The sequence below is a fragment of the Sapajus apella genome, unplaced genomic scaffold, assembly GCF_009761245.1.
Source record: "Sapajus apella isolate SASKATOON/1434 unplaced genomic scaffold, GSC_monkey_1.0 scaffold2, whole genome shotgun sequence".
Classification (NCBI taxonomy): Eukaryota; Metazoa; Chordata; class Mammalia; order Primates; family Cebidae; genus Sapajus; species Sapajus apella.
The window spans coordinates 63,788,524-63,806,700 of record NW_022436942.1 but is presented as its reverse complement, the minus strand read 5'-3'; the positions used below and the strand labels follow the sequence as shown (position 1 = coordinate 63,806,700).

Sequence of the window (18,177 nt, the reverse complement as noted above, 5' to 3'; positions counted from 1 at the left end):
AATGCTGTACAGGAGCTTCGTTCCATCCCCTGGCAGGAGATTCCAAGCCAGTTACTTACTGCAGGAGGCATAAAAACAGAGTTGGTCACAAACTGGTTCTAAGAATTGCCCTTTTTTTTCCCGGGTTTAATATTGACCTAAGCTATGTGGGGTTGAAACCCAGTTTTGCCATCTACTAGCTGTGTGACATCTCTGAGCCTTTATTTCCTTTTCTGTAAATGGAGATGGATACTAGACGTGTTAGAAGTAAGCAATGAGTGTAAAGTGCCGTGATGGTTAATTTTATATGTCAATTTGACTGGGCCCCAGGGTGCCCAATATTTGGTTAGACACTGTTCTGGGTGTGTCTGTGAGGGGGCTTCTAGATGAGATGAACATTTGAATTGGCAGACTGAGTAAAGCAAACTGTCACCCACAATGTGGGTGGGCCTCATCCAATCCATTGAAGGCCTGAATGAAGATAAAGGCTGAAAAGGGAGAATTCTCTCTCTGCTTGTCTTCAAGCTGGGACCTCAGCCTTTTCCTGCTTTCAGATCGACTCTGACTAACACTTAGCCCATCGGCTCTTTGGATGCTTGGACTTAAACTCAGACTGGAACTCACACCATCAATTGAATCTGATTCTCAGGTCTTTGGCCTCAGACTGGTACTATACCATTGGTCCTTCCAGGTCTCCACCTTGCTGACTGCTAATCTTGGGACTTAATCTTCATAATCATGTAAGCCAACTCATCTCTCTATCTCTCTCTATCTATCTATCATCTATCGTCTATCTATCTAACTAATCTCTATCTATCTCCTTTTGGGTCTGTTTCTCTGGGGAACTCTGACTGATAACAAGTTCTTAGTATAGAGCCAAGTAAGCACTATATGAGAATTTATTTAATACATCATAAATAACAAAAATGTGCATGCTTTTGCCATATTTCCAAATGCATTTCTGCAATTGACAAGTGTTATTAAGGATGAAAGTCATAACTATAATGATAATTATTAAATTAACTATTGTTTATTAAGTTCCTAATAAACACTAATCTTTACAACAACCCAGAAATGCCTATTTCTCCATCCTCTACCTCACTTCTATCTTGATCCACCGTCATTCCATGCCTGCACTAGGGGAGTGGACATCAGGGGATCAGTAGCCACTTATCTGATCCCCTGGTGTCCACTCTGACCTCCCATAGGGCATCAGGGGTGTCTTTTTCAATAGCAAATCAGAGCTTATCATCTTCATATCCAAAACCTGCCAGCGACTACCCATGTAACAGGGTGGCAGAGCTGGATTCAACTTTGTCATAAGAATTTAAGATAATCACTATATCCAAAACACGATGTGTCTTATACTATTATTTTCCCTCCATCAAGGTGAGTAAATTGAGGTTCGGGGAGAATACGTTGCTTATCAAAGGCTGCTCAGTAAATTAGTGACAGGGCAAGGGTTTGAGCTCTGTCTAAATCCACAATTGTTTTCAATCACAGTGATGAATGAATGGTCTGTAATTAAAGATCGCTAGGACCTCAGACCACAGGTGTTCTCAGCCCATTCCCAGGCTATGAGGCTTGGGAAGAGTCAGTGTTAACCTCTTGATCACCTTTCCCCTTTCACAGACAGAAGAAAGGATTCTCTCTGGTCACAGGCTCCGGCTCCTTGGATGGCAATGAGACTCAGTCCCCACAGAGCTTTTCTGCAGGCTTCCCTGTGCACCTCCTGCCTGCCTCCTTCCGAGTCTCAGCTTCACATTCCCATTGCCCTGTCTTTGTGCTCCTTCCCCAGAATGTTCCCAGACAAAAGAAATGCCTAAGACACAGCGAACATCGTCTGAAATACCTAACATTCCCTGTCCAGTAACACAGCAGGAGGAGCTCTGATACACAGACACACTACTGATTCTGTGTTTATGTTGTCCTGGAAGGCAGACTGCTGGGAGATTAAACGATCCCAACCTCCAGTGTATAATCTCTACCATTTGGGTATCCATTCCACGTAAATCAGTAATCAACTTTTCAGTCTAATGTTATGTATTCTTCGTTCCTGAATATTATGAATAACAATTCTACTATTTACATGGTTTATGCATGTATTTAATTTTATATTTAAATATTTTTAGATTCATATGTAGTTTCATGTATTGTATATATCATATGTTTACATGTCTATGACTGCAACTTAGTTACTAGCTCAACACTGACAACTCGCAAATTTATACCTCCATTCCAGACATTGCTCCTCAGTTCCAGACCCATCTATCCAGCAAGCCACTCAACACTGCACTTTCATGTCTCCCAGACATAAAAGTTCAGCAAGTCCAAAACTAACTCATGATCTCCCTCCCAGAGCCTGTTTGTCTTCCCGTGCTCAGTAAATGTCAGCCCCCCTCCCACCAGGTGTTCAGGCTAAACACTGAGATGCCATCCTTGGCACCACCTTAGCATGCATTCCCAAATCTTGACTACCTTGCCTCTTAAACTCATTCATTTATCACTCTACTCATTTATTTAATAATTATTTTTAGCCTTGTATTAAAAATGAATGATATAATGGTACAAGATAGATATGTCCTTGTCTCTCAGAGCTCGTAGTCGTAAATCACAACAGCACATTTCGGTGAACGATTGACGATAGTTTTATATAGGATAGAGACTTTATATAATTTCATTGGTGTGCAATCACATATTCTGTGTTAGATCTCATCATGGACCATCTATGAAGATGTATAGTGAAGAGGTATAGTGTCTAGGGACATGAGCTTTAAAATCGGATAGAATTATTTGATCAATAAGTTGATATGCTCTTATGACACATCTATTACATGCTAAGCACTTCGTAGGCATTAGGAATTCAGCTAACAATAAACAAAGTCTTTACACCCCAGCATTTCGGAACACTTTCCCACTCTAAGGAAACAGTCCATTTCGATGGACTAATTTATTCCCTCTGAGGAAGCCATATGCTCAAAAATTTGTTTAAACAAGAGTGGTAACAGCTACATCTATTTCTCAGAGGCAGGCATAGGAGATGTTTTAGCATGAGTGACCTAGTGGTTACATTAGGAGTATAAGGTGCTGAACTAATTCAGTGATTCAGCCTGTGACTTGGAGAGCATTTCATGTTTGGTTCACCAGGGTCACTCAATCTTTTATAAAAATCACTTATTTGTTTCTACTAACCAATATTGGGTTCTGTGGTTTGTAACTAAGAATCCAAGGTGATATACCTGGGTTGAATCTCAGGCCTTAAAGATATTAGCTGGATGTTTCTGGGTAAATTATTTAACTTCTTTCACCCTGTTTCCTCATCTGCAAAATGAAAAATATTCAGTGCAATACCTCATGGGCTTGTTGGGAAGGCTGGCTGGGGTTTTCATTTGAGTTTTCCAGCCTTGATGTCTCAATGTGCTCTTCTGAAATAACTGTCATTCTAAGAATTCAAGGAATGGGTTTTTGTTTCTCCACCTACTTTGATTCCTTCTACCTCTTTCCTGGGGAGAATCCTCTTCCGGAGCTTCTAGTCAATTCACGCAACTTTGAGAATTAGAACCAGGCTTCCTATAAAGAAGATAGAATTCAAAGTGAGACAGACCTGGGTGTAAATCCTTGCTCTGAACCTCCCAGCTGTGTAACCTCAGGTGAATTGCTCAGCATTGCATTGCATACTTTAATTGCAGAATGCGATTTTCCATGCCCCTGCAAACATCACCAAATTCCAGAAAATGAAATGCTTGTAATGTAAGTGCTATTGTTTGCCAATGGTTTATCAGATGGCGGGGAAAATAGCCATACTGTCATGCCATCAGCTCCTTTGACACAGCATTTAACAGTTTGCAATGTTTCTATATCATCTGATATTCACAACAACCTGGAGTGAGCTGTGCAGAATCGTTATCTTAATTCCTACATCACAGAAGAAATTGACAGAGAAATTGAGACCAAGTCAGTATTTTTTCTGCTATACCCAAGTGTTGGGGTGAACAGAACATTTCAATTATATCTTTTGTCTCTAGGACTAAAAGTGGTATTTAAAAGACAATCAATTGGCCAAGTCTGGTGCCTCATCCCTATAATCCTAGCACTTTGGGAGGCCGAGGTGAGGATTGCTTGAGCCCAGGAGTTTGAGATGAGCCTAGGCAACATGTGAAATCCCCTCTCTACCAAAAAGGATACAAAAATTAGTCAGGTGTAGTGGTGTGTGCCTGTAGTACCAGCTGCTGGGAAGCTTAGATGGGAGGATCCCTTCAGTCCAAAAGGCGGAGGTTAGGGTGAGCCAAGATTGTGCCACTGCACTTCAGCCTGGGCGACAAAGCAAGACCTTGTCCCAAAAAAATTTTTTTAAAAACTAAAACTAAAAAATCTTAAAAATAACTAAAGGATGGCTCACACCTATAATCCCAGCACTTTGGGAGACCAAGATGGCCAGATCACAAGGTCAAGAGATCGAGACCATCCTGGCCAACATGGTGAAACACTGTCTGTACTACAAATACAAAAATTAGCTAGGCGTAGTGGTGCATGCCTGTAATCCCAGCTACTCAGGAGGCTGAGGCAGGAGAATTGCTTGAGCCCGGGAAGCAGAGGTTGCAGTGAGCTGAGATCGTGCCACTGCACTCCAGCCTGGCGACAGAGTGAGACTCCATCTCAAAAAATATATAAATAAATAAAAATAAAATCTCTAAAGGAATAAAATACAATACACTAAAGCTACTAATTTTCTAGTATATTTAACATTAATCTTTTGAACACCTTCCTGCTTTTGGAGGAACTCCCTATTAAGTCATCTGACTATGAAAGCCAAAGGAGACTCTCCCGGCTCCCTGGCTCCTGAACGTGACCACACAATCTGAGAGTATCAACAGGGTGTTCCAACTCAAGTCTGTGACTACTGAGCAAGCAATCCAATGACACAGAGGACATTGAGACTTTAACTCAAATGACAGTAAGTTCAGTGCTAGAAGCTTGAGGGTCCAGTGGTGGCAGCAGTGGTGGCAGCAGTGGTGACGTAGTGGCTACCTGCTAACAAGCACCTCCTCAGGGCAAAGGGGATCTTCAGCTGTGGCCTAACTTCCTGGGATACATGCATTTCCAGGGCTGGTTCTCTGGTCTTCCATCAATTTTGGAAGCTACTCAATATCTTTTCAGCACATGCATTTTCTTGTTAAAATCTTTTCCTTGCATGCAATAAGCCTAAGCGGTACCCCCAGGGAAACATTCACATGACCTACTGAGATGTTCTCTCTAACGCATCTGGCCTCAGAGCAGGATTTTTGGGTAAACTGGTCTGACTTGAGCTCCCTCCAACCTCCAAAGTCTGGAAGACTTTGTTTTTTTGTTTTGCTTTGGTTTTCGAGATGGGGTCTTGCTCTGTCACCCAGGCTGGAATGTAGCATCATAGTCTCAGCTCACTGCAACCCCTGCCTCCTGGGCTCAAGCGATTCTTCTGCTCAGCCTTTCGAGTAGCTGGTAATACAGGTGTCCCTACCACACCCAGCTAATTTTTGTATTTTTAGTAGAGACGGGGTTTAGCCAGGTTGGGGGCAGGCTGGTCTCGAACTCTCAACCTCAAGTGATCCACCTGCCTTGATCTCCCAAAATGCTGGGATTACAAATGAGAGCCACCATGCCTGGCCTGTAAGACTTTGAGTCGCAAAGGTGCTTTGAGTCACCTACGGGGTAGACCCATACCAAGGATCACAAGGACAATGGGCCAGCTAGCCTCCCGTGTCCTGTGGACCTATGTCCTGTTGTTAACACTGTCAATTCTATCACCACATACAGACAACCTCAAGACACATACAATTCATGACAAACCAGAGCCAGTCTAGTAAAAGCATGCCTGAAAGAGCACTGTGAGGGGGCATTTTCAAAATGTTTTTAGTGAGCAGCTACCACTAAGAAGGATGTGGGCATGGACTCACAGCAAAAGAAAGACAAATTCATTAGAAAGCCCAGTGAAGACTGTTTAGGAGCTTCCTTGTGCAGAGCAGACACTCTGTGGGAATTTCATAATTTCAGAGTCTTTGGATAAGTCCTATTATTTATCAAAAGGAAGAGGCCGATAAAACTGCAATTAGGCTGTGATGGAATCTTCCAAACTATTAAAACCTACCTCCCATGGGTCTCACAAGCACACTTCACACATTGAATGGCTTTCAAAGCAGTTTCACAAGCTCTCTATTATCATCTTTGTGTTTATTTTACAGACAAGGAAACTGAAACTCAAAGAGGTTAAGTGACTTGCCCAGGGTCACACAGGTATTAAGTGGCAGAACTGGGAATTGAGCCTGGGTCCGCCTGGCTCCAAAAGCCACATTCTTTCCACTAACCCGTGGTGCTGTTTTCCTTCCCAAGGCAATTGTCAAGATCCTTTGCCAAGAAGTGCTAACAACTCATATCTGACAGTGGATGAACAGGAAGTCTCTCCGTGGCCCAGAGACACGTGGGAGAGACTGCCCATGAGATATGAGTGTGTAGGGATGGGCCAGGCTGTCAGAGAGGCTGGGTGATTTCTGGCTTGGTTGTTTTTCTCTGGAAAAGGTCTTGGTGGGGTCATTAATTCAGGAAGGGTGAGGAAGAGAGAGAGGGGTAGCGGGTAAGGCTAGGAAGAAGGCAGAGGGAGAGAGAGAGAGGTTTGCCCTCATTCATAACCTCCTTCTTCTCCTAAATGGAGTTTGCAGGCCCCAAATCTGAAAGAGCAGCTCCCCTCTGGAAGCATAGGGGGCCCCTTCAGAAGCCCCTCCCAGCCCCAGCTTTCCCTGACCTTCAAGGCTCTCCTGCAGTGCCTGTCCTGGCAGACACCGTTCCTCACACCTATTCCTCAGCTGGACCAGAATTGCTTTGGTGCTGTATTAGGCAACATAGCTAGACATCATTTGGGACAGGAGGTAGGAAATGGAATAATTCTGAGTCTTGGACGGGGTGTCCTTGGAGATGATTTTATTAACATGTGACTTGCTTCAATTCAGAGCCCTCCAAGGGCACAGTCTCCCCTGTCTGCCAGCAGGCCAAGGAGAAGACCTGAAGGAACAGAGGTTTCAACGGAAAGTGCAGCCTATTGAAGCGGGGACAGAGCTGTCCTTACAAAGAACTGATCTCCCCCTGAAGGCATGGTCACATCCACACTGATTATGGGTTGACTATGACGAAAACACGGGGACCATTCGAGGGACAAGTTTGCCCCACTCTAAATAGTTATTGCTATGAGGAAACTTTCCCCTGAACACACCGGGCCTCTTGTCTGATCTCTTAGCACTCCCTGGGGAGACAGAGTGAGCTACCTGGCTGGTAAACAAGAGCCAGGCCTCTAAGTTTCTTTAAGGGGGGGTGCTGACCCATCAAAGATCTCAAGGAGGGAGACTTGGCCTCTCTTCCTCCATCCTTCCCTACCTGGAGAAGCGTGTGGCTTTGTAGATTCCAGTTTGCCCGCAGGTTGGTTGCTCCAAGATCCAGTCTCAGGGTGGGAAGTCAATAAGCCCTTGTGGGTTCTCATTTCAAGTCCTTGCTCCAGTCATATAGATGAGGATTGGACTCCATTTTCCTCATTCCTTTGTCTTGGTTCAGAATCAGAAGGGAAAGAGGCAGTATTGATTTGTGTCTCCTCAAAATCCCGGTTGTAAAAAGTGATAGCTATTATTGTTAGTTTAATCATCATCATGCTTCTGAGGCAAATCTATGAACAATGAAAACTCAGGATTTTCACCTCCGTTGGTTTCATCAGGAACGTTCCAGCAGGTTTGGGCCATTACCAAGAACCTGCTTGGTTGGGAGACCCCCACCCAGGTGGGCTGAGAGGCAGACATCCAGATAGCACAACAGAACGGATTTATCCTGGGGACCAACAGCCTGAGAGCCTGCAGGGCTGACAGCTCTCCAGGACTTAGCCCTCGAGCAGAGATTCATCCACATATTTGTTTGATCTTTGACAAGTGATTCGTATCAATACACAGGTGTTTTGCATATACACCTGACTCAGGAATATACAAGGTAGGCAGCTGTTGTCCGCCTACCACTGATTATAAACTAAAAGGTATCCTCCACAAAGGAGCCGTGGGGGCAGGGTAAACTTAATGTTTCTCAATAATCCATAATCCTGAAAGAATCCCCAATGCCATGATCCCAAATGTTGAAATGCCAAAAGATCAAAATCCCTAAAGTCTAAAATATTGAAAATGGCAATCCTAAAAGATGAAAATCTTGAAAATTCAATTCTGGAAAAAAATAATGTTTAAAAAATTATTTAAAATACATTTATTTACATTTTTAAAAGATGACTTATTTGAGAAACATATAAGAACACGGCAGAATACTTTATAAACTATGCAATAAAATAGGCAATAATAAAATACATATTTTTGGAGCATAAACATTCAAGTGTGCTTAGGACAGTCCCTTGAGTATCAGAGTCACAAGCAGACAAGCCAGATTTATATGGAAATCATCAAAAAGTGAATTGTATAAACACATATCACTATGGTTGGTAATTATGTGCACTCAGCTTCATAATTGCAGTCACCTGAAATATCATGATGGCCAAGCTAAGTCATTTGACAAGACAGATAAAAGAACCTCAATGGGTCACCACCACAGCATACGCAAGTCACCCAAAGAACTGAGTTCTAGAGAAATTTTACCTGTCACAAGTGCAAATGTACAAAAAGGACATCTCTTTATTGAGGAAGTTTCCACATTTTTACATACACATACAATGCTTACACACAAAGCCAACATTGCGATAATGTACTTTCATGGAGTCAAATCTGTAAAAAAAAAATAAAATAAAAAATAAAACAAATTAGAACTCTTTAAAAAAGTCTTTACACAATTTATACCCTCGGGATTGGAAATGCAGCAAAGTTGAAATATGTAACATAGCAAATTGTAAAAGATAACACTGATAATTTTAAGTAGTGGAGGAAGAAAAACTTTAAAAATGAAAAAAAGAGAAAATCAAAACGAAAAAGAAGCTTTGACATGAAAAAGTGTATTAAAGGATAGATTATGGGCAATTGCATGGAGATAGTCCATAAGAGCTGCCCAACTTTTACCGTCATCAACTGTTTTGAAGTCTTGCATGGAAATGAATAGTTGCTTTTTTTTTTTCTTTTAGAGCATGGCTCCCCATGGAGAATATGTTCATGTTCGTTTTCTACATGGCACTGCTGCTTTTGAAATTCTTCTGTGATTTAATACACCCCAACACAATTTCCCCATTAGATTTTTCCATCTTCTGTGCCGTGTTTCTATGTTGCTTTGGACACCCAGGTACCTATTTGGAATGCACTTATCTACAGGCCACACATTTGGCAGAAACAATGCTGGTAATCAAACAGCATATACACCTGACTCCAGAATACACAAGGTAGGCAGCTGTTATCCGCCTACCACTGATTATAAACTAAAAGGTATCCTCCACAAAGGAGCCATGAGGGCAGGGTAAACTTAATGTTTCTCAACAGGCCATAATCCTGAAAGAATCGCCAATGCCATGATCCCAAATGTTGAAATGCCAAAAGATCAAAATCCCTAAAGTCTAAAATATTGAAAATTGCAATCCTAAAAGATGAAAATCTTGAAAATTCAATTCTGGAAAAAATAATGTTTAAAAAATTATTTAAAATACATTTATTTACATTTTTAAAGGATGATTTATGAACAATGGCCCCTTGTCCGTTGTTGCATAAGTGGCTTCTTATCCTACCATATGCACAATTATTTTTGAACCAGTCAGTAACTCTGCTGGATTCTTCAGGTAAGTGTAGCATTCATTCATTAAAACTCCTGGAATTTCATCAGCTGGAAGGGATACGAATGCAGACAACTGGCGCATCTTTAAACTGAAGATTTTACCATTGCCATACTCCATGGCCAATCCACTGACAAGTTATAATAACCTTGGTAATAGTGTCAAGACAATAATAAGGTAATAATTCCACCTAACTTGATGCAACTTACATGATACAACTATCCTGTGTACTAATCCCTCTTCCAGAATTTGGCTTTCAAGATTTCAACATTAGGGATTTTAATCTTTTGGGATTGTGATTTTCTGGATTTTGGATGATAGGGTATTTAGACTCTAGAAATTGTGATCTTTTGCAATAATGCCTCTTGGGATTATAATTGGCACTGCTCCCAACACCACTGCAAATGGCCTTAAGATCAGCACCTGCTCCCTCTCCCCAACTATTCCTCCCCTCACCCCTAAACACTCCATCTATCACTCCACGCCACATATCTTCCTGATTCCTAGCGTACAAACCCTTCCTTCAGAAGCAGAGTACTGAAGTCACTTACAATACACTGACAGGTTGTTACAAGTAATGTTGAAATCCTCATTGTCCCATTGTCTGGGGCCAGAGCCTTGTTAGGTCAGCTTTGCAAAAGTCTGCCAAGTGTCCAAGTGTCTAGCAGAAAGAAGGGGCTTACTCACTCCCTTGTAGACATTTTGACATGTCAGAGCCAGAGAACAATATAGCTATAGAGTCATCACAAGGTATAGGGAACTGTGTATCTGTGTGAACATAGAAACGTGCATGTGTGTGTGCACAAGCCCAAATGTCTGAATCTGTTGTGCCCATCTCTTTGACAACCCCAGTGTGTCTCAGTTTCCAACTAAGGATCAACTGCTGGGTTTTTGTCAATTAGCAAGGAACCAGAGGGAAGAAATGATTGCCACAGAATGCTTATTAGCAAGGGGCTTGGAGGGACAATCTGATGAAGGGGGTTAGGGGGATTGAGAATGTGTTTACATAATACTTTAGAAATCATTAAGGAAGTGGGCCAGGCACAGTGGCTCACACCTGTAATCCCAGCACTTTGGGAGGCTGAGGCAGGCAGATCACTTGATACCAGGAGTTCAAGACCATTCTGGCCAACATGGGAAACACCGTCTCTAGTAAAAATACAAAAGTTAGCTGAGTGTGGTGGCACATGCCTATAGTCCCAGTTACTGAGAAGGCTGAGGCACAAGAATTGCTTGAACCCAGGAGGCAGAAGTTGCAGTGAGCTGAGATGACACTATTGCATTCCAGCCTGGGAGACAGAGCGAGAATTTGGGATTCTAGAGATTTGGAGGTAACCTAAAGCTTCCTAATGCCACATTGGCCCTTGGCACTATCATGGCCTGGGAGACACTTTCTGGGGTCATTGCACACTGTCACTTCTAAGGTTTGACTGTGTAAATGTGATGTACCATTCTCACTTGCTCCTTGTAATTGGGTGTGTCTCTGTGCTTTTTGCCATCTCTCAACTCCTAACATTTCCTTCATGCCATTCTTGTAGATCTTAGGTATGGGTGAGGCTTTCAAGAGCGGGGTTGGGTCTTGAGTCACCTCTGTAACCCAGCACCCAGCAGAGCCTGGCACAGGGAAGAAGCTCAGGAAATGCTGGGAATGGAAAAGATGCATTTGGCTGTCGAGAGTATACAGATTCTCTCCTAATTAACAACGCATCATTTTAGACCCTCCCCAGAGGCTCTACAGTGAATCATCTGATAGTTCCTGCTGAAAGCTTGGCTGAAATATTAATGATCCATGGGGGGGGAGGTGGAACACAAACATCTTTTCAGGGTTTCTCAAGCATTTCCACCCTAAGAGGAGAGAGGTGAAATTGTGTTCCGTACAGGAGTTTCCAGACATAGCCTAAAAGCATAGAATCACCACTTAAAGAGCTGACATTTCATTTCACCCTTGATTTTGTTGAGAGACAATAAAACAACCAGTAATATATGGAATGTCTGCCTATTAAAAGAAATCATTGCTATTGTGGACACCATCCATTATGATGTCCAGTGCCCCCTTTTCTTTTGCCATAGGCAAACTCATAAAGAGATGAAGTGAATCCACATGGCCTGGAATGGAAGGAAGACCCTATGTGCTTAGCCCAGCAGAAGTCAAGGAGGCCCCTGCTGTTCTCAAAGCCAGGGAGCATGGCCAGAGAACAGACAAGGGCAATACCTGATCTCTGCAGCTGCAGAAACAGGTAAGAAGACCACCAACTCAGAAAAAGGGAAGAGGGCTTCCTAGAGAAAGTGACAGCTAAGCTGAGAACATGAAGGTTGTGTAGGAGTTCACTGAAGCAGGAAGGGAGAGTGTTAAAAGTCCCACACAGAGGATAGAGCATGGGAAAAAGCAAGTATGAACATGACCCGTTTGGAAAAAAGGAAAGTAGTTCGTCATGTCTGAAACACAGAATATAAGCGGGGAGGGGTGGAAGATGAGAAACGCTGAAAACGTTTTTATCCAAGGGCAACAAGATGACATCAAAGGGCTTCAATAGGGGAAATACTTAGCCAGATAGACATTTTCAAGATATTTCCCTGGCAAAAATGTGGATAACAGTTGGTGGGTGGGGCGGAGAGGATCTGGAGAGACCTAGGAAGATGCAGTTGCTATACTAGAGATGAGGTTGTAGTGGCTTTGATGGTAGAGAGGGGATAGAGAGAAGCAGATGGATCTGAAATATATATTTTAAAGGTAGAATGAGTAGGACTTGGTGAATGGCTGGGTGTGGGATTGAGAAGAAGGAGTCAAGGCCAGCTCCCAGCTTGTGATACTGGAGACAATACATTCGCTGGGCCATAATTTACTATGGGCTGGGTACCCATGCACTCTCAAGGGCAGGACTTATGCCCAGGGCTCTTCCTACATAGTGGGCCAAGTCTAATATATCTCATCAGCTCTGTTTCAGCTCTCACATATCTGTGACTGGATGGAAAAACAAGTGGGCTTCTTTTGCAGATCTCTCTTGGCTTTGTGGGAGGAGGTAATAGGAAACCTGCTTAGGCTTCCTGGTCTGTCTTGTACCCCAGCACAGCTGGCCAGAAAACCCTGCAATACTGGCAGGAATGGGAGGCAGTATGGAGAGGAAGGAGGTGTGAGGTGCTTGCCCAGCTGTCACTAGAGCAGTATTTTGTTTCCATTCAGTGCTTAACCCTGGGGAATCAGGATCTCTCCATGGGGAATCCAAGAGGCAAGAAGGAGTGAATGACGAAAACCAGGTTCCTAAGCCATATTCTAAGCTCTTGTCTTTGTAACTGTAACATTGGCACATGGTAAACTTTAACATGAGCACATTGCTGGAATAAGCAATGAAGAAAGGAAGATAAATGCCCTTCTTAAGCCACAGCAGGAAGATCTTCCCCAGTTTTCCCAGTCAATTCTAAGAAGGATTCCTACCCAGGGCCATTATGAGCAGAATTCCTCTTGCAGCCTTGCAGAGAAAGTTCTAATTACATAGCTCCCTGGCATCTGTCTCTACAGCAGAATTCCTGATGAAGCCCCCAGGACTACATTCCTTGGATCCAACCCAAGCTCTTAGGAAAACTGGCACTTGGAGCAACCACTCAAAACTAGGGAGACTGAGAGAGAAGGGGGTGGAAAGAAGGAGCACTGATTTGGAAGCCGACCACTGTGCCGCACAGCCCCAGACAGCACCGTCAGCAACCACCGTATCTACATGAGAGGAGCCCTTGGGCATTGACCGGGTGGAGAGTCCAGCAACCTTGTCCCACCCCTGGATGTCTGACCTGACTGCATCATTACACACACACACCACGAAGCCTCAAGCCTTGCATCTATGAGTCCAGCACACTTGATTCCTTTAACAGGTTCCATATACCACCAACATCCCATGCCTAAAACAATACACTGTTTCCCCAGGCCTGAATTCACAACACTTACGTGATGTGTCATGAGAATAAAAGTCCACGAGGAAAAAACAAATGTCATAACGAAAGAGCCCAGGTAGCTTAATACCCAGGTGATGGGTTGACAGGTGCAGCAAACCACCACGGCACACATTTACCTATGTAACAAACTCGCACATCCTGCACATGTGCCCTGGAACTTAAAAAAATAAAATAAAAAACTAAAGAACCCAGGCTTGACAAAGCAGCCCAGGAAAACCAGTCCAATGGCTGAGGAGAGTTCCTGAAATACAAACGCACTCTGCTCCCCACCACATAGCCATCAACTCCGCCAGGCCCAGGGCTTGGATGGCTCATCCTATCCCTCCCATAGTTAATGAGTATGTCCTGTGCTGAGTCTGCCAGGCCCCTACACAGCTCCCCCACTCCCGCACCAGCGCTCCTTCATGACAGGCCCAGGCATCCTGGGCCCCTTTCCAGCCAGAGGGCCGCATTGTTGACATTTATGTCTGGGCCACTCAATGACACGATTATATCAGAAACAAAGAAATCATACTTACGGTAAACTTTGAACCAAAAAGGAGAAATCATTAAAAAGCTGGGTTTCTCCCCAGTGGCCTTGGCAGAAAGAAGCAAAAAGAAGGAGATATTTACACATGGGCTTCAGCATCTTTAACTCCCTCCCTACTCTTTCTCTGCTCTATACTTCCCCAAAATTCATACATTGAAGCCCCAACCTCCAATGCCTTGGTATTTGAAGATAGGGCCTTTGGGAGGCGATTAGGTCATGACAGTGGAGCATAAGAGACATGAGAGAGATGATTTCTCTCTCAATACTGCATAAGGACGTAACAAGAAGGCAGCATCTTTAAACCACGAAGTGAACCCTCAACAGACATTGAATTTACCAGCACCTTGATCTTGGACTTCCCAGCCTCCAGAACTGTGAGAAATAAATGTTTTTTTAAGCCATGCAGTCTATGGTATTTTGTTAAAGCAACCCAAACCAACTATGACTCCCAACCCAGCCTGCTGGCCCATGGGCCTGAAGACTGTCGCCATCCCCCAGACTCCCAGGAGTTCCCTCATGCAGCCCCTATCTGAAGGACTCTAAGGCAAGGGAATTTTGAGACAAGTTGTAGAAGAATTGAAGAAAGAAGACCATCTAAGAAGAAAGGCTGAGTGACGCCGCTGCGTAGCTTTTAGGTGCTGGTTAACAAGATTTGGGCAGCAATAGGTGTTATCTCCCCAGCAGAATGTTCACTTTGAGAAAACAAGAACAATTCACTGTCCATTCCCTGTAAAAACCTCAGTGCCCTGGTCAGTGTCTGGCATCATTTGTCAAGTGAGTGAGTGAACGAGTGAATGAATCTCTTTTGGTCTCTGTAACCTTATAGAGGGTTGTTATACAGACTTGGCAGAAGAGAACACTGAGATTCTAGAGGTCAAATAAACCCCAGGCAGAAAGTTGCAGATCTTGGGCACAGATCTGACTCTGTAGACACATAGCAAAGATGCAGATCATTGTCAATATAGTTCCATGAACTAGATCAATGAAACAGAATGCTTTTTTTCTTCAAAATGCTCAGGACACTTTGCACTTGCTTTGTTTAGATTATACGTCAAATACCTACTCTATTCATAGCAATGTGAACCTCTCACTCTCTTTTTTGTCCCATCGTTTTACATGAGATGTAGCAGAGTGATAGTATTTATTACACTTTACTGCAATTATTTTCCAGCTCCTCATTAGACCATGAATTCCTTAAAGGCATTTTGTTTACCTCAAAATCTCCAGCATCTAGTAAAGTCTTCACAAATGTCCACTGCATGAATGAATGGATGGATGGATAAATATGTACAACATCTTGTGTTTTAAAATACTTTCATTTTCAGTATCTCCTGTCATCTTTCATGTTATTTGATGAATTACTACTATTATTAACATTAAGCACAAAAAATCCACTTAGAGGGAGAACAGTCTTTTGCAGGAAAATGCTTTGAGGTACTTGGGATAGCTGAGAATCATGAGAGCAGGAATGTTGACACAGATAGTGTTAGAAAGGGGAAGCTTCGCTACCTTGGGCAAGAGGCAAGTGGGTGAATTTTCTGAGACCAGTGAAGAGAAGAGAAGACAGAGGATAAAGAAAGAGGATGCAAAGATAGAGAAGGACTTAGACTTGGTAAGGTGAGGACCCAATGAGACTCTTCATGGTGGAGGGAAGAAAGGATATTTTATAGATGGTCTAATACCTTCTACCCTTCTGAACTGATTAAATGTCTGTCCTGTAAACCTCTCATCTCTCTTTCTCCCGTCAAAACCAAAGTAAAATAAAAAGCAATAAACCAAAGCACTTAGGTTAATTTTACTAACCTTATCCTTGCTTCTTTATAAGTAGAACTCTCAAAAGGAACGGGGCTTCATGTTCAGTTGGCATGGTACAGCACAGAGACTGCATTTGGAAACTGGAGAAGATTCAGACATTTGGAGTATGTTCATGGGCTTTGGAAGGAGAGGGGGTAGGTTTGAGCTTCTTTTCCCACTGTCTCACTGAAATGGAGGCCCTGTTATCCATGTGTAGTACACTCTGTGAAGAACCTGGGGCCTGGAGAGATCAAGTGCCTCGCCCAAGGTCACACAATTAGCAGTTGATAGAAATAGAACATAATTAAATTCCGGATACTTGACTTTAAATCCCTTGCTTTACTTGTATCTTGATGCAACTTCACAAGGATTATGTCACTATCAAAGGGGTGGGACATGAAGCTAGAATTATTTTCAGGGAGCTTGTGTTTTAGACAGCATGAGCCAGGATTCAACTCTCTGTTCTCCTTCACCACAGCAGACCCAGTTGCAGCTTTCCTGACTGTTATCTACAGACCCTGGAGAAAAGCAATAAAATTCCAAACCTATAGTCCCCTTGGTACAAGGTCCCAGAGCCCTCTAATGCCAGCTCTAACCTCAAAGAGATGGGAAGAAGGGGATGCCGGAGGGCTTGTCTGTGGCTTTGCAGACTACTCCAAAGCAAACCCAGAGCATGGCAGGTTGAGCAAACTTGGCAAACAGAGGTCCTCATTACATGTGTCACAGGTACTCACACACATAGGCTTTATTAGGGACAGGCCCCAGGAAAGGGCCAGGATAGCATAGGAGAGTGTTGGCCCACCTGTCTGCCCATCTTTTTAACACCCAGGGCTCACATTAGACAGGGCACAGGCCATGCTCAAGGAAGTGGCTGAGGATCTGCAGACATCAAGCCTGCCTTCTGCCTGGCCCAGTCATTACCATGTAATAACTGGCTGGCTAGGCCTCAGGAGACGAGCTGCTGAAATTCTGCCCAGACTCCACCAGGGCCTTCCCAATGCTCCTCCAGCTCCAACAGCACACACAGTAGGTGCAGTGCTCAGCAAGTTCTTTGAAAGACTGAGGAATGAATGAATCTATTTGGCTCCAACATGGAGTGATTTAGGAATTATTACTACTCCCATCCAATCCTCTTTCTTTCTCCAGCAGGTGTCTGAAATGCTATGACTCCTCATTAAGACAAATATCTCTTAACTGGGAAAACACTAAAAAAAAAAAATTTTAAAGAAGTAATTTACAACTTGGAATAAATGACATTTAATCTTTATTAAGGACCTACTGTATGCCACGTCATATATACCATCTCTAATTCTCACTGTAGCCCTACGAAGTGGGTTTTATAAATGTGATCAATAAGAATTAGATTAAAATTAAGTTGGGAGGAATGTATTTGAAACCATGGACCTTCTGGCTCAAAACCAATGTTTGGCCCACCACATCATGTAGTATTTAAGGGAAGATTTGATGTAGGCTGAGACAAGGAGAATCTTTGCTACAGGCTTGCAAGGTGACAGGGACACCACCTAGAAGGGAAAAAGATGAAGAGCTAGATTCCAGGTGCTCATCACTTTCAAAGTATTTGTTGACAGAGTTCAGGGGGCCCTTGAACTTAGGAATAATTGCATCTTTATTTCTACTAATTCTAACCAAAGAGTATTCAATTATGAATGTGGACCACAAACCACAATAGTGTAAGCAGTTCCTGTAAGGTTGCATGAATAGAGATCATAGTTTTTTTTAAATCACTTTGTAGTTGGCAGAGCATCTCAAAATATCATCTGGACTCATTGAAACTTTAAAATTATAGTAGTTATTAGCCAGGCACAGTGGTTGATGCCTGTAATCCTAGCACTTTGAGAGGCCAAGGCAAGCAGCTTATTTGTGCCCAGGAGTTTGAGACCAGCTTGGGCAACACGGTGAAATCTCATCCCTACAAAAAATATACAAATTAACCAGGTATGGTGGCATGTGCCTATAGTCCCAGCTACTCAGGAGATTGAGGCAGGAGGATCACTTGAGCCTGGAAAACAGAGGTTGCTGTGAGCTTAGATGACATCACTACACTGTAGCCTGGGCTACAGAGCAAGGCCCTCTCAAGCAAATAAGCAAGCAAGCAAGCAAGAGGAAGGAAGGAAGGAAGGAAGGAAGGAAGGAAGGAAGGTAGGAAGGAAGG

At 43.2% G+C, this 18,177-nt stretch overlaps 1 long non-coding RNA gene across 2 annotated transcripts in view; it reads right to left on the bottom strand.

Annotated features, from left to right (window-relative positions):
- Positions 1–604: 604 nt before the first annotated feature.
- The window catches only part of LOC116566078, a 26,471-nt gene continuing 8,898 nt past the window's right edge, over positions 605–18,177 (bottom strand). The window contains exons 2-4 of one of the 2 annotated variants that reach the window (XR_004275720.1): positions 8,625–8,750; positions 7,381–7,544; positions 605–3,549 (exon numbers count right to left, since the gene is read on the bottom strand). This is a non-coding gene — a long non-coding RNA (uncharacterized LOC116566078). Of the gene's footprint in view, positions 3,550–7,380; positions 7,545–8,624; positions 9,319–18,177 lie in introns of those variants that run through there. The other variant, XR_004275719.1, reaches the window with a different exon arrangement.